The 15,764-nt window shown below is 38.8% G+C and overlaps 1 protein-coding gene and 1 pseudogene across 1 annotated transcript in view; one reads left to right on the forward strand and one right to left on the reverse strand.

Moving 5' to 3' along the window:
* Positions 1–14,322, reverse strand: part of LOC129740614 (major royal jelly protein 1-like) — a 118,736-nt gene extending 104,414 nt beyond the window's left edge. The window contains exon 1 of the mRNA XM_055732326.1: positions 13,998–14,322. The gene's annotated coding sequence lies outside the window, so the exon portion shown is untranslated. The remainder of the gene's footprint in view (positions 1–13,997) is intronic.
* Positions 7,098–10,482, forward strand: LOC129738046 (ATP synthase subunit alpha, mitochondrial-like; annotated as a pseudogene).
* Positions 14,323–15,764: the final 1,442 nt, after the last annotated feature.

The following is a 15,764-nucleotide window of genomic DNA, read 5'->3' on the forward strand; positions in this document are numbered from 1 at the left end:
TAAGACAACTTGCAGATGACGGTGTAGTGTCTGTCACAGGATCTACTGAGTCTCATCTGCACAGACCTTTACAAGATACTTTAGACAGATTGTCAACCTGGGCTTTGGGGCTTGGGATTGAGTTTTCTCCACAGAAAACGGAGATGGTTGTTTTCTCTAAGAAGCGTAGACCTGCTCAACCTAAGCTTCATCTCCTAGGCAGAACGATCACTCAATCGAGGTGTTTTAAGTATCTTGGGGTTTGGTTTGATTCCAAATGTACCTGGAGAGCCCACATTGAGTATCTGAAAGGAAAATGCCAACAAAGAATCAATTTTCTCCGATCAATCACTGGCACTTGGTGGGGAGCTCACCCAGAAGATCTTTTAAAATTGTATCGAACAACAATTCTCTCAGTTATGGAATATGGTAGCTTCTGTTTCCAGTCAGCTGCTAAAACTCATCTCATCAAACTCGAGCGTATCCAATATCGTTGTCTCCGCATCGCTTTGGGCTGTATGCCTTCTACGCATAATATGAGTCTTGAAGTTTTGGCAGGCATACTCCCATTAAAAGATCGATTCAATTTGTTATCACTCCGGTTCCTCATCAGGTGTGAGGTCATGAACCCATTGGTGACCGCAAATTTTGAAAGGCTTCTTGAGCAAAATCTTCAAACCAGATTTATGTCTATATACCATGTCTTCATGTCCATGCAGGTTAATCCTTCTTCATATTCTCCAACTCGTGTTTACATCCCAGACTACGACAACTCTTCTGTCCAGTTTGATTTGTCTATGCAGCAAGAAATTCGTGGAATCCCTGATTCGCACCGTCCACTTCTGATTCCAAGAATTTTCGATGCTAAATATAGACACGTCGATGCTGACAAAATGTACTTTACAGATGGGTCGCTTATAGAGGAATCAACGGGATTTGGAGTTTTTAACGAAATAGCTACTGCCTCATATAACCTCCATCCACCATGCTCGGTATACATCGCAGAATTAGGAGCCATTTACTGGGCGTTGGACAGCGTCGTTTCAAGGCCAGTAGGACACTACTATATTATAACGGACAGCCTCAGTTCTGTTGAAGCAATCCGTTCAATAAAACCAGGAAAGAACTCACCGTATTTCCTCGGGAAGATACGGGAGACTCTGAGTGCTTTATCAAGACGTTGCTTTGCCATCACCTTCGTTTGGGTCCCCTCACATTGCTCGATATTGGGTAATGAGAGGGCGGACTCTCTGGCAAAGGTGGGGGCGATGGAAGGCGTCACATATCACCGTGAAATCGTCTTCAACGAATTTTACTTCATAGTTCGAAGGAACTCTCTTGTCAACTGGCAGCGCAAATGGGACGAGGATGAGTTGGGTCGATGGCTCCACTCGATTATCCCAAAGGTAAGCCTCAAACCCTGGTTTAATAGATTGGACCTGAGTCGAGATTTTATTCGTATATTTTCCCGTCTCATGTCCAATCATTATTCCTTAGACGCGGTACTCTATCGTTTGAATATTGCTAGCAGCAATTTGTGTAGTTGCGGCCAAGGTTACCACGACATCGAGCATATTGTTTGGTCGTGCGAGGTCCATCTTGTCGCTAGAACGAATTTGATAGACTCCCTTCGGGCCCGAGGAAAACCACCCTATGTTCCAGTGAGAGATGTGCTGGGTGTGAGAGACTTGGACTACATGTTCGAAATATATCTTTTCCTAAAAGCTATTGATCTTCGTCTATAATTTCTTCTTATTTTCATATTTCCCTATCTATCTTCTTTTTTCTTTAAAAGTGAACTAGATATAAGCACACAATTGTTATCAAACAAAACGAGTTTGGCTCCTTAAAGCCTAAAGGTATGAGCCGTTTCAAATAAAGAATTTACAAAAAAAAAAAAAAAAACAATTACATAACCTAACGACATATTAAAAATACTGTGAATTCGGATTTCACGGTTCAACTAAAGTATTTCACAGTTTGAATAACCGTTTGCTAAAGGTTTTTTTACGCTTCATTAAATAGTCGTTTGACTATTTAAGAAATCGTTTGGATACAATCCTTATTTATGCGGGAGGGCTTCTTTATTTTGATTTCCAGTCTCCTTCTACCACACACTGTTCATCTGTATTCTACAGTCCCCTCTTCTATTACTAACAAGATTGTAGATGAGATGAGTTCATGGAAGAGAAGTTCGGTGAAGCGTTATCAAATTGACCGACAGAGATTGATCCAGTAATGAAAATACTAGACAAATTTATAGCGAGCAGATTACGAAGGTCTGGATCTGAACTTGCCACTCTTTGCTGATCCTTGACATGTTTCCAAAATGATTTAGGATTTTTCTTGAAGTTCCGTTGCCGTCGTGTCAGACACTTCCTGTAGCATCGAGAGGTAATTTTTTATACGCAGAATTAAGATTACGGTAGTGGTCTTCAGTTATTTGTGATTTGTTCCTATTATAATTTCAAAGGGGTTTGCATTTAAAAGTTGTCATCTGGCGTAGTTCTTTGGTGATCCATGGAACTCTAAAGTTTCCAGTTATCCAACGTTTCGGGACATGACGATCAATAATGTAATTGATGATGTGAGAAATCAGATACAAGAACATACACAAGACGCAGACAGAATCACCGGAAGACACTCTTCTTGGTACTATAGACAGACAAATACAAAAAATAATAACCATGACATTGAAACAAAGCATTAGTATCAGACTCTTTCACACGTTTTTGCAATTGAAGGACGTTCATCAAACCTGGTGGTTTCCGTACAACCAGTTCTCTTACGGAACAATGTGATCAGGTGATTTTCAAAAATGCGAGGAACCCAACACACTGCCATGATGAGTTCTTTCTGTGCTGGGTCTTTCAGTAAAGACTTGCCCTGACTTGGTTGCCCAAATCTGATTTCGAAATAATGAAAGGTAACGAGATGAACCTCAGTTGGTGATCATCTGCGATCGACTTCCATTCGTAAATTTAATCCACTCACGAGACACTGTACCTGCTACCAGATCGAATCGAAGGAAAGCCAAATTGAAAAAAAAAACGATGCAGACAGATCTGCAACATCTCTCGCATCCATCCATATTTGTGTCCAATGGCCTTGAAAATCGCTCATGTTCCATTCCATCTTTGCATAACGTAACAACAACTAATAATAAGCCATGTATATGATTTTTTTAAATTTTTTTTCGCTCGATCTAGCAACAGCAGTTGCCTCAAAAACCAATGGCAAGGTTACTCGACTGGTTTCGGTTGGCCGGAATGGGTTGAGCTTCTTCCTTTCGGGCGGCAAATAACGAAGACGGACGAGAGGTTTTTTTTTGTCTGGGGGTGAATCATTATATTTTTCAGATAACCGAACACCACCGGTGTGTTTACATTCGGTGTGAAACCAACCGGCAAGTACTTGCACGAAATGGAATTTTCATTGAGTGTAAAACGCCTTTTGATGGTATACCGATCATGGTGATGATAATGTGTTAATTACGTCTACAATGCTGTGTTACGTTAAGATAAAGGTGAATTGATTGGAAATTGACGAGTTTGGATTTCTGCTGTTAGCTTTTAAATATTGAAGCATAAGTGTGAAGAATTGAAAAAAAATTTAATATTTTTAAATAAAATTCTGTTTGGTGCATTGAAAGATATTTGGTGTACACTGGATCCTTTTTTAAACGATTTTTGTGAACGTGTAAAAAAGAAATCGATTAAAGAAGTTCAAACCAACCGGGCAAAAATCATCGCTTATTACAAGTGAAGTGGCCAACCTGGAATGTAAATCGATCATTTCCAACCTGGTATACCAGTCCGAGGTGTTTCGACTGAAATCGGTAAGCACAAAAATTTGTTTTGGATATTGCTACCTGCTACGCTTGTTCCGGAACTTCGCAGAGTCTCTAAAAGGTTATTTCGTTCCATGATTCTATCGAGAAGCTATTTTCTTTAGAATCAATTGACCTACCAAGAGTGGTTTGGAAAAAGGCGAGAATTTCTAGGACCTGTCTTTAACATGTCAAAAAATCGCCTTTTTCGAAAAAATCGTTCAAAAAATCGTTTGAAATAAAACGGTGAAAAATGAGATCGTTTAAAAAAAGAATCCAGTGTATACAACAAATGGATTTCACTAGTTTCACAATAAACACAAAATTGATTGTTCCTTTTTTTGGTTTTTAACCTTTTATCTAACAAAATCTCAAAAAAAACTCAAGTAGGTACCATCACAAATTATTATGTGAAGCCGTGCCGCACTTCTTATTTTAGTTGATTTGATGCACGGAAATTTTCAGTTTGCAGTAAGAGTGGAACAACATATGGTTTGCGTTTTTTTTTTAAGAATAAATATATTTCTAAAAATTGATGAATGATAAAACGGATTTTTTAAACTCATGCACCAGAGTTTTGATGTTTTCAACAATCTTTCATATTTTTGCGTATTCTACATTTTTGTAGAACAAAACAAAGCTCTATCTCTTGAAACAAAAACTTAAAATTTTCAATTTTTTCATAGCGCCTTTGTCTTTCATGTTAGTCATAAAATGTCGGCGCCGGCCACGTCCTAGTAGTCAATAGATAGTTAGGAAAATCAGAGAAAGGTATGAAAGATATTAATTTGTGCTTCAGGAACGAGGTCACCTCTGTATTCTAGAAAAAACTTTGTTTGGGAGTGTGGGTAAAAGGATATGATCAGGAAGCACTTTTGACAAGTGCATGGATCTTTCTATTTATACCTGTTATCCTCATCTCCTTCTGCTTACATAGAGTATCCTAAGTTTGACAAAATTTAAATAGTCCTAAAAATATCATAGGGAATGAGATCATAATCAAGGTTTCTGCTTGTGGGAAAGGTTACATGATAAGGAAATCTTTTTGGTGTTTTGTATTTTCTAAGCCTATGCTCCCAACTTCCTAAAATTTCTAGTTTCTCCTAATATCTCTCAAGGACATTGTTAAGTATTAATGGGCTTTACAGCAAACATTTAAGAAGGTATATTGCAGGAGCAACATAATTATTCAAACAAATATACCAGATGGAAAGATTGTATTAAACTTACCAAAATAGCATATAGCTTCAAAAGTGGAGGCGACATATCTACAATGAAGAGATTCCAACGATTCGATTTCCCCACGCAAAGCAAAATAAACAATTTTAAGTAATTTGAGCTAAACAAAAAAAAAATGTCGAATTAGAATATTCTCAGGTTTTTGGAGAAATATTTATGAATTGACTAAACTGCTATCCGATTCAACATTTGATCGTGATCATCTTCATTTCAACAACTGTTTCAAAGATATCTTGCTCAAATTCGACCTTCATCAAATTCAAAATCAAATAAGCAATTTCATACTGGTTACATTTGAACTTTTTTATAAATCTGTTAATTATAACGATACTTGCGATCTGGCAACATTTTTTCTATAAAAACCCATCCATTACCAAAGTTTTGTTATAGGAAGTTCACTGGTTTTGGGAAAATGTGGTAGAAATTTTTACATTTGTCGCACATTATGAAAATGTTACCATGCAAAAATGTTTTCAAGATCTTTGGACGATGTATTTTTTTACAGCACTGTTTTTATTTCAGCCGTATGTGATAGAAATATTGCTATTCTGGCATCACAGCAAGCGAAAATACAACACGTGTTGTAAAAAAAACTTGAAGGCCACAGATCTTGAAAATGTTTTTGCATGGCAAAATTTTCAAAATGTACTAAAAGTGTCAAAATATCTACCACTTTTTCCCAACACCAGTGAACTTGCTCTTAGCGTCCATCAGACAAGCAGGGAAAATCCCTGACTGGAAAAACAATCATCGAAAGCAGCTGCTCGACGAGTGAAATCGTCAGTAATCGGACCCATCTTCGGGAGGAATTCCCGACTGGGCATTTTTGTGACTTTGGTCTGGGAAAGTTGGCAGCAGTCTCAACGAAAAATTTGACAAGACGTCATTCAAAGTTCCGGCGAGAAAGGTGGTGGACGCGGCGCGAAGAGACTCGTGAGCTTAAAAGTGGCCAATAAAAAGTGTGGGCCAAAGGGAAACTCGGTGCTCCACGGGACAAAAAGTAAGTGAAAAATAGTCACAGCTTCTTAATGAGGAACTTGCTCTCCAACAGGCATGCCGGCTGAAAAATCCGGCCATCTCAAAAGCTGCTAGGCCAGGAGGTCAGAAAAACGAGACGGGTCACCTGAAAGGCCAAACGACCACACAGTGTCTGGTAAGTCTCGCCAAAAGCGGAAAGGGGAAGGAAACTAAAAGTTCCTTTTTTCCCCCAGAATACTAGAGCCAAGTGGTCGTCCGGGCCACAGACATGCTCTGCAAAAATCAAGAAAACGAAGAAGGGGTCGGAAATCCGTAAGTACCCATGCAAGCTCGAAAGGTCAGAAAAACGAGACGGGTCAGCTGAATGGCCAAACGACCACACAGTGTCTGGTAAGTCTCGTCAAAAGCGGAAAGGGGAAGGAAACTAAAAGTTCCTTTTTTCCCCCAGAATACTAGAGCCAAGTGCTCGTCCGGGCCACAAATATGCTCTGCAAAAATCAAGAAAACGAAGAAGGGGTCGGAAATCCGTAAGTACCCAAGCAAGCTCGAAAGAATCCCTGCAGAAAAACTAATAAGAAGGTTTATCCCCCGGACCCCTTATTTTACAAAATCTTTTTTGGGCAACCTTCCACCCATCAATCTACATCCATACGGCGAGCCCAGCTGCACAACATCCTTACCGGAACAGGCTGCACAGCTATGAGGGCCGCGTTCAGTGATTGAGCTCAACACGGTCAGGTGGCCTTTATCAGAGGCGTCGAGATTCCACTGGATATGAATCTCGTCTGTTTTCGACCGCCGCACCAGTAGCGAATATCCAGGCAGGAGGGACAACCGCCGAGTTCGAGGCTTCCGTTCGCCGAACGAGGGGCGGGAATCCCGGCGAACCGGTGCCGAACTCGACTGCATACGATCGCCCCACCAGTGGCGAACATCCGTGATAGCGCCAGCGAATCCGGTCGAATCTGATCGCCGCACTCGTGGCGGAATCCCGGTGGAACAGCTGGCGAATCCGATCGCCGCACCTGTGGTGAAATCCCAATGAGACAGGTGCCGAATCCGAGCCCATCACATGGCCGCACAAGTGGCGAAAGAACATCCGGGGGAACCGGCACCGAATCGTCTGCATCTTATCGCCGCACCAGTGGCGGAGAAATCCCGGCGAACTGGTGCCGAATCCGTCCGCTTTCTATCGATGCACCAGTGGCGAAAAGCATCCGGTGGTACAGCCTCCGAATCGGATCGAATCCCATCGCCGCATCAGTGGCGAAAATCTCATTGGTTCCGGGACCGAATCCGAGCGCATTCGATTGCCAAACCAGTGGCGAAAAATCACTGTAATGCAGCACTGAATTCCGGCCGCACGGAGAAAAAAGACGACAGTTGTTCCAATTATTTCAGCTTGTTATACCAATCATCGAAGTGTAGTTGATTTTTTCGCATTCAACTACTTATATATTCAACTACAACTTTTAATTGACGTCACGCAATCAACTATGAATATAATGCATTCAACTGCATAATTGATTTTATGCATTCAACTATAAATACAGTAGATTAAACTACAAACTGCTGATTGACCTTACGAAACTAACTATCTATATAATAGATTCAATTATAATGGTATAATTGATTCAACTATAGATACGATAGATTCAAATACAATTGTATAATAGAATTTAGGCATTAAACTATAAATATAATAGATTCAACTACATATTTGTCGTTGAGCCTATGCATTCAACTTTAGATATAATAGAATGCAGTGAACTCATTCTCAGGGCATACAGTCATTGTCACTAGATTGAACTGCATTATCGCAGCAGGAAAGAAAAGTAAAAAGAAGTAAACCATCAGATTTTTCGCCAGTTGCGTTTTCGAGGAGGAACACGAAGTAGGCGATGTCTTCTACGTACCGCACGCGTTTTTTTCGTTTCCAAAACGATGATAAATAGATTCCATAAGTCATAGTTTCCGTTCGTCATTCATTCTTTTTCGAAGGTGTCTTTCAAGAGTTCGGTTGTGTTTATCCCAACAACGAATTTTCGTTTCTGGATTGCTACTAATGCAGGAACAAATGTGATATTAATTGGTTCATATCACGTGAACGAAGAAAAAAATTAAATTAGTGTTAATTGTTTAGTGAAAACATGAGAACTGATAGTTAATGAAAGGTTCGTCAAAAGTGGATAGTAAGATGTTCGTCAAGATCCCTCCTCCAGAGCATATTTTTTCCGATTGTGACTTACGGGTTGTTTCGACGAAAAGTGTGATGATGCGTGGTCTACTGCGATCATCAGAAAAAACCTACTCATATGGGAAGGTTATTATGTTCCAAAACATGTTAATGGAGAAATATCGCTACGTTCAAATTTCAATTGACAAATCCATCAAGAGTATCCGAACAACAAATAATGGCAAGCTAAGTATACACCAAGCTTTCATCATAGATATTTCATTTATTAAATTTAACATTGAAAAGTATGATATTGAGATTTATACCGTATATCCATTTTTTTTTTTCAATCCTTTTGAATCCTATTAAGGATTCAAAAGGTTGTGAGCTACTAATGTTGTTTTCTTTTTCTGTATTTCTTTTCAAAAGCGAGTAAAGGCGCTATAACCTTGGTCGTTGACCTGAAATGGCAGTATACAAGAATCTCAGAATAAATATTCAACCATTAAACCATTCAATGGAATCGGTTAAGTTGAAAGTTCTAATTAATTTTTCAAATGTTACTAACTGTTTTAATTTTGAGATCTTTGTATACAAAATATGTCATTTTCTACCGTTCGAGGATGGCGATAGGTGTATCATCAAGAAGCAAAATATCTTAGCTCATGCTTCCAACGAAAATTCCCTTGGGAGCGTATGGTACTGGTGGTCCACGCTTCTTCTCTCTCTTTGTTCCTGACGTCTCTGCGTTCTCTGCTCCACAGTGGGCCCGGCCGGTTTATGGTTTCTATTGTTTTAATATTTTTATGTTAACATAATGGAAAACATGAGCAAAGACAAGAAGAATAATAACAAGCTTTAATTATTCTCCGGGATCAGACATAAGTTCTGGCTGTGGATGTATGATTAGTGATTAGTGATTAGTTGCGTTTTCGAGGAGGAACACCCGTGAAAAACCATCTCAACCGGTCGAAATATAGTTGGCACGTAGATGTCGATGCTGTCTGCCCGTTTGGCCACCCAGGTGGCCTGCCAGCTGGCCGTGCTGGCTGTCACCGTCGCTGCCCGTAACCTGCACATCTTCCATCCTGGAGGAACGCATCCTGGATTCGGCCCCGAAGGCTGATATGGAGGAAACTGGTCGTGTATTGAGCATCGGTGACTGTATCACCCGTGTGTACGGTCTCAAAACATTCAGGCCTATGAGATGGTGGAATTCTCATCCGGTATTAACGGTATGGCTCTTAACTTGGAACCGGACAACGTCGGTGTTTTCGTCTTTGGTATCGACAAGTGATCAAGGAGGGTGACATTGCCAAGCGTACCGATGCCCTCGTCGACGTCCCAGTTGGTAATGAAAATTTGGGCCGTGTCGTCTACGCCTTGGGTAACGCTATTGGCGGAGAGGGCGAGATCAAGACCGGACAGCGTTTCCGTGTCGGTATCAAAGCCCTGGCATCATCCCCCGTGTATCTGTGCGTGAACCCATGCAAACCGGTATCAAGGCCATCGATTCGCTGGTACCGATCGGTCGTGGACAGCGTGAGATAATCATCGGAGATCGTCAAACAGGGTAAGAAAAATTACTGGATTCACAAACGAAAGTAGAAATAACATTTTCTTTTTCCCGTAAAAAAAACCGCTTTGGCCGTCATCAACTAGAAGCGATTCAACAATGGTCAGGATGAATCCAAAAAACTGTATTGCATCTACGTCGCCATCGGTCAGAAGCGTTCGACTGTGGCCCAGATTGTGAAGCGTTTGACTGATACAGGAGCCATGAAATACACCATCATCGTGTCGGCTACTGCTTCCGATGCCGCCTCACTGCAGTATCTGGCCCCGTACTCTGGCTGTGCTATGAGAGAATACCATAGGAGCAAAATAAAGAGTTCTCCGGAAGGGCTAGGAACAGTAAGTGGAAAAAAAAATCTATCCTTATTTTTCAAAGTTTTTATTGGGCCTAAATCAGCTAATAGTATTTAAATTTGGATTTTTTCATATATTTTATCCCCTTCACAGGTTGCCTACGTAGGGAAAGAATAGCCTGCACAACGGGTCTATCGATTTAGATTGAAGGAATTTTCAGGGCTGAGCCGCAGGAGCAGGAATCCAAAACTAAAAGTTAGGTTAGTATTTTCTTTCATTTTTTTATTGTTCATTTAGTCTTTTTTTCTATTTACATGACGTGTTGAAAGGACCGAAAGGAAAATCTGATTAATTGGTTCAGAGTGCGTGAACCTCTTAGCTGGACAGCAGGCGCTTCGAAGCTTCGGGATCTTTTGACGAAGGTGACTTCTTAAAGGAGCTAGAAACGAACGGGATTCTCCATGAATGAATACAAAAAATAACAGAACACTAATGAGTTGATAAAATTATTCCAAAATATTAAATCTACAATATTTATAGTAGAACTTTTCAAATCAATCATAGAATTATAATTGAATGAATCGTATTTGTAGTTGAATCAATTATAAAAATATAGTTGAATCTATTATATTTACTGTTGAATCAATTATTCCAGTATAGTTAAATTTACTATATTTATTGTTGAATGCACCAAATCAATCATACGGTTATAGTTGAATCTATTATATTTATAGTTGAATGCATAAAATCAATCATACAACTATATTGGAATCTATTATACGTGTAGTTAAACGCAAAACAGCAAACAAATTATCAATTATATATGAGGCCCTTAGAGCCAAAGGGGTATAAGTGCATAAAAGCTGATTTTGAGAAAAAAGCTTTTGAACTTAGTTTTCGTATAAATATATTTTTTGTTGTTTTGATGAGAAATATACTCTGGTATAGTAGGTTAAGAGATTTCATGGCTGAAGATCGACCTGGTCTTGGCAACTTCTAGTAAATCTCTCCAAACAACGTTTTTTCTCCAGGATTAATTTATAATAATTCGTGAAATGTATTTTCCACTAAATTCCAATCACCACGTGTTTTGTACGTCTTTGCCTAATCAATTGGGTATTGGAATGGGACTTGCGGTCACTCTGAGTTGGTTTTTTACAGTAAATTAACGATAGGCGCTTCAATATTAACCCAATAATCTCGTACAAATACATTTTTTTGTACTTTATAAGCCTTTAATCCGTGACACACTCCATATATCCAGAAATCAGGAATTTGTGATCCGCTAATTTGTATTGAAATAGAAAAAATAATTAAATATATTAATTTTATTTTCTACTAGAATTATCACTAAATGCAATCAGATGAATCACAGTTGATGGTAGATTTTTAAACATCATCAGCTATTCAAAAGAAAAGTGAATTACATTTATTTTAAAATTTTTTGGTCCCGATGAAAAAACATTACTTTCATGAAATCATAGGTGGCAAAGGGGTATAAGCACAGAAAGCAGACGTACAAGCTCGAACAAAAAACCGTAAAAAAAGTGTGTAAAATTTCAAATGCTATCACCAAAAAAATACGTTAGAAACTGACTGCAAACAGTGCCATCTATTACGCCGTTCAAGAGTTACAAATCAACTTTAAAGTGCCCAGTTTTCGAAAAGGCGTAATTGTAGCCAAAAAACAAAAATTAGTTCAAAAAGGGTGTTGGGATTTTTACACAAGTTTCGTGGGCTAGCTTGTACGTCTGTTCTCTGTGGTATAAGTGCAGCAACGAGATCTAAACATAATAAAATAGTCAAATAAAATTATGATTAAAATATCATATGATGATTGACAGTCAAGGATTCGTTCTAGATGGTTATCTCGATTTTTTCCATTTTGTCACTTATACCCCTTTAGTTCCAAGGGCCTCATATATAGTAAAAATCTTCAGATTTATAGTTAGCCGAGAAATAATCAGAAATATAGTTGAATATAAGTGGAATATTGTTGGCAAAACTATACTTTTTTCTCCATGCGCTTCAGGTCGCGTCAGTTCGCCACACCAGTGGCGAAATTGCGGTGGTCTAAGTTCATCATCCACACTGGCCGGGCTTCCAGAAGCATTGCCAATCATCCGACAAGGTTAAGGAAAAGGCACATCGTGACATTGTGAAAGCCTGTAAGTTCACGCAATCTTGGGGAAGATGGGAGGGATGAATTCATGAAAATGTTGCCACAAAATCAACTATGTCTTGATTTCATTTATTTGTGGCACCGACCACGATCCGCCTACATAATTTTTTTCGAATCCGAAGCAATTTTAATTCAATCGAAAAACTGTTCAAAAAATTATAAAAAAAAATCAAGTTTTGCACCAGATGTCCATTGCAACATGAAGAATCGTTAGGTATATTAAAAACAAAGTTGATGATTATAAAAAAATTAAATCAAAGCAATATCAAAATACTGACTATACTGACATAACACTTTCAACAAAAATCCGTCTAATCTGTCTGATTCGGCCACCTACCGGTGGTATTGCAAACCTGCTAAATGTTACCAAAAATCAGCATCAGCATCTGTTTAGTCAGATTGAATCATAGAAATTGCCCATTGTTCCTTGAAGGTCGATCGGCACTTTCCAATTGTGATTAGGATTGGATCCTAGAATCGATATTTCGTACTGCTAGTAAAATTATCTAACAAACAAAATCGAATTTCCCGTCAAAATAGTCAGTGATAAAATCATACAAGACATCTATCCATTTAAAAAAAAATTGGTTTATAATTAAAACTTTAAATAACTTCATTCCAACATAAAAACTGTATAAAATGTAATGCTGATTTTTGGAGTATGTACCTGAGTACTTTTTATAATTGAAAACAAAATGTGAAACCCTAACAATAATAAATGGAATCTCTCAATAAAATCCGGCGTGAACACAGCGCAGTTATGCAATCTGTCACCAACTTGGGAAACACGTCCCTGATCTTGAGAAGGACAACCTTATAAATCTCGATCGGTGTGATACCATAAAAGCAAGATCCATAACTTGCCTCGGAAAAGTGAAAATTTCCCCTCTCAAACGGGGACCGGTTGTTGCAATTTTTCCTCCGTATGGAACTAACGTGAAATAAACAGTTGCACAAAAAAAGGTTATTTATCTCAAAAGTAACCAAAAGCCGAGTAACACCACCTACTCGTGCTTTCAATGAGTTGCGTTGTAAAAGTGGGACCGGTATGATAAGAAAAAAAAAGAAAAAAATTGACATAAGACGATTCACGACTACTCATCGAGCGTATTGAACTGGACCGGTGTGTGATTTGCTGTTGGTAATATTGCAGATCTGGAACCTGCCAAACGGGACGACACAGTCCAGTGAAATGGAACCTGATAACGGATTTTATCCATGAGTTGCATTCACAACTTGTCGTTCGCCGGAGCGAAGCCTTTCGGATTTCCCGGACGGTATTCGGTAATTAAACGGGCAAGACTCGTTATTTGCCGATCCCTTGATTTTAAAGGAGACTGGTTCCAGGGAGCATGATATACATACGGCAAGGTAATCGGGTCACAATCAATCACCTTCCAAGTATAGATGGTTGAACTAGCGAGCTATTACGGGGGGATTGTACTTACTCAACTTTTTACAATATGTTTTACAGTTTGAACGGATTGTTACAATTGGTCCAATAATCTTTTCAGTAGTGTGGTTTAGTCCAATCCACCTGAGTTGTAAAATGCTTTACTCTGTTTGAATGATACTTGCAGACGTCGTAGCCCACATCCATCAAAAATTGCCTTTGATTGTCACCATTTTCCAGAAGCTTTCAATGGCTCTTCACTGCTTTGAATAAGTAACTTTTTCATTGGCACAATTTGCTCCTCTCCAAGATTCCAACCAGCATGACAAATAATCGGTTTAAATCAAATTACCCCGCTCTAATGACAGCACACCTTCACGGCTTGAATCGGAATCACCGTTTTGCTCACACACCTTTCTATTTACTTAGTCGCGCACTTCAAGAAATTTTGGCAATTGTCACACTTAATAGCACCTGTAGACAAACTTGTCACTTGATGTTTGAGAGCAGCCGTGTGCGCGCGCGCAATCCAATTAACACAATTTCAAAGTCGAGCCCACGAAAAACCGACGACTTGCTTGGCATGCGAAAGCCAACTGACGGGCGCGTGCCACTCGCGAGGCTTTTTTGTTTTTCCGAAAGCTCCGGGACTTCGTCGTAGTCCGGTCGGCGTTTGTTGAGCCACAGAACGTTCACTTCACAACGAAGTTGGAGCTTGGAGCTGATGGAGTCTAAGTCGATGTAAAGACGATTAACACCCCACAGCAGAAGCTCCAGCCAGAGCCAGAGAGCTGATCGGGTGGTCCAGAGAAAGAGAGACCCCCTTAATTTAGTAAGAGCTTTCATGAGGGTAGGGATTGCAATAAACTTTTCGTTTATAACAGTAGATATAAGGTTCAAGTAACAATTTTGAACACTGAAAGCTTGTATATTGTTGGCTTTTTGTTTACGATTTTCGTCAGTTGTATTAAGATTCCAATTCCAATAATAGGTTGGTAATAAATTCAATTTTAGATATGTTCTTATCACTCTAACAAAGTTGTAAGACTCTGTAAGAGAAATAAAGGCATGCATGTAACTCCGCAATAGAGAAATGAAAACCAAGCGTGCAATTGTTTTGCTTATGAGAGAAACGTCAACATTTTTGGTTTTTTATTTGAACTTATAACACTAAAATGTGGCTATCGATTCCAGGAGAATTTATTAGACTACTTTAAATTTGATTTAAAAATCGATTTCATCTTTGTTTAGAATTTGATGGCATTGGGGTAACATTGATCAGTTTGATGGTTTTAACGAGTTTTCTTGATCATAAAGTATACAAAACACCTTAATAATATTTAAAAATGCTAGTTTATCAATTGCTAAGGCAGTTCGGAACAAACTCAAATGATATAAAATTAATCATGAAATTCTACAAAATTGGACACAAGAGAAGCAAGCGTTGACTTGGTGGCAGCGCACGCGTTTTTTTCGCCCGTGAAAATTTTATTTTTCTAATCAGTTTTAGTGGTGAAATTGTCGATATTTTTCACAAAAAGCGGTTACCGGATAGTATAAGAATAATCGTACTGATTGGGGAAAAGTGAAATTTGGTATCCGAGGGTTTTTCGGGCCAGAGATGGTTTGTTTAATAGTTTCAAGAATCTCAAAAAGCGGTTACCGGATAATATAAGAATAATCGTACTGATTGGAGAAAAGTGAAATTTGGTATCCGAGGGATTTTCGGTTCAGAAATATTTTTGTATAATAGTTTCGAAATTATTACTTTTTATGGAAGGAGGGCTCCTATACAAAATCAACTAGAAACTGGATAAAACTCGAACAACTTGAAGACGATTTTCATGAAAACGGATTCACGAGCACGAAGAAGTTAAAGAACTGTAAACATTTTCCCACGATTTATTAAGTAACAGGTAAAACGAAGTTTACCGGGTCAGCTAGTTACTTATAAAATTTCAACAACAACAAAAAAAAATGAAATTTTGCCTTCATTCAACTCCTTAGGCTCTATTCCCCTTCAATGTTTTCCTTCAAACTGAACCTATTGTTAGGATTTCTAGCCTTTTGCCCTAGACTGGCTTACTCTTGGGAAATGTCCCAATCTAAAAAATTTACC

This window comes from Uranotaenia lowii, chromosome 1 (genome assembly GCF_029784155.1).
Source record: "Uranotaenia lowii strain MFRU-FL chromosome 1, ASM2978415v1, whole genome shotgun sequence".
NCBI classification, from domain to species: Eukaryota; Metazoa; Arthropoda; class Insecta; order Diptera; family Culicidae; genus Uranotaenia; species Uranotaenia lowii.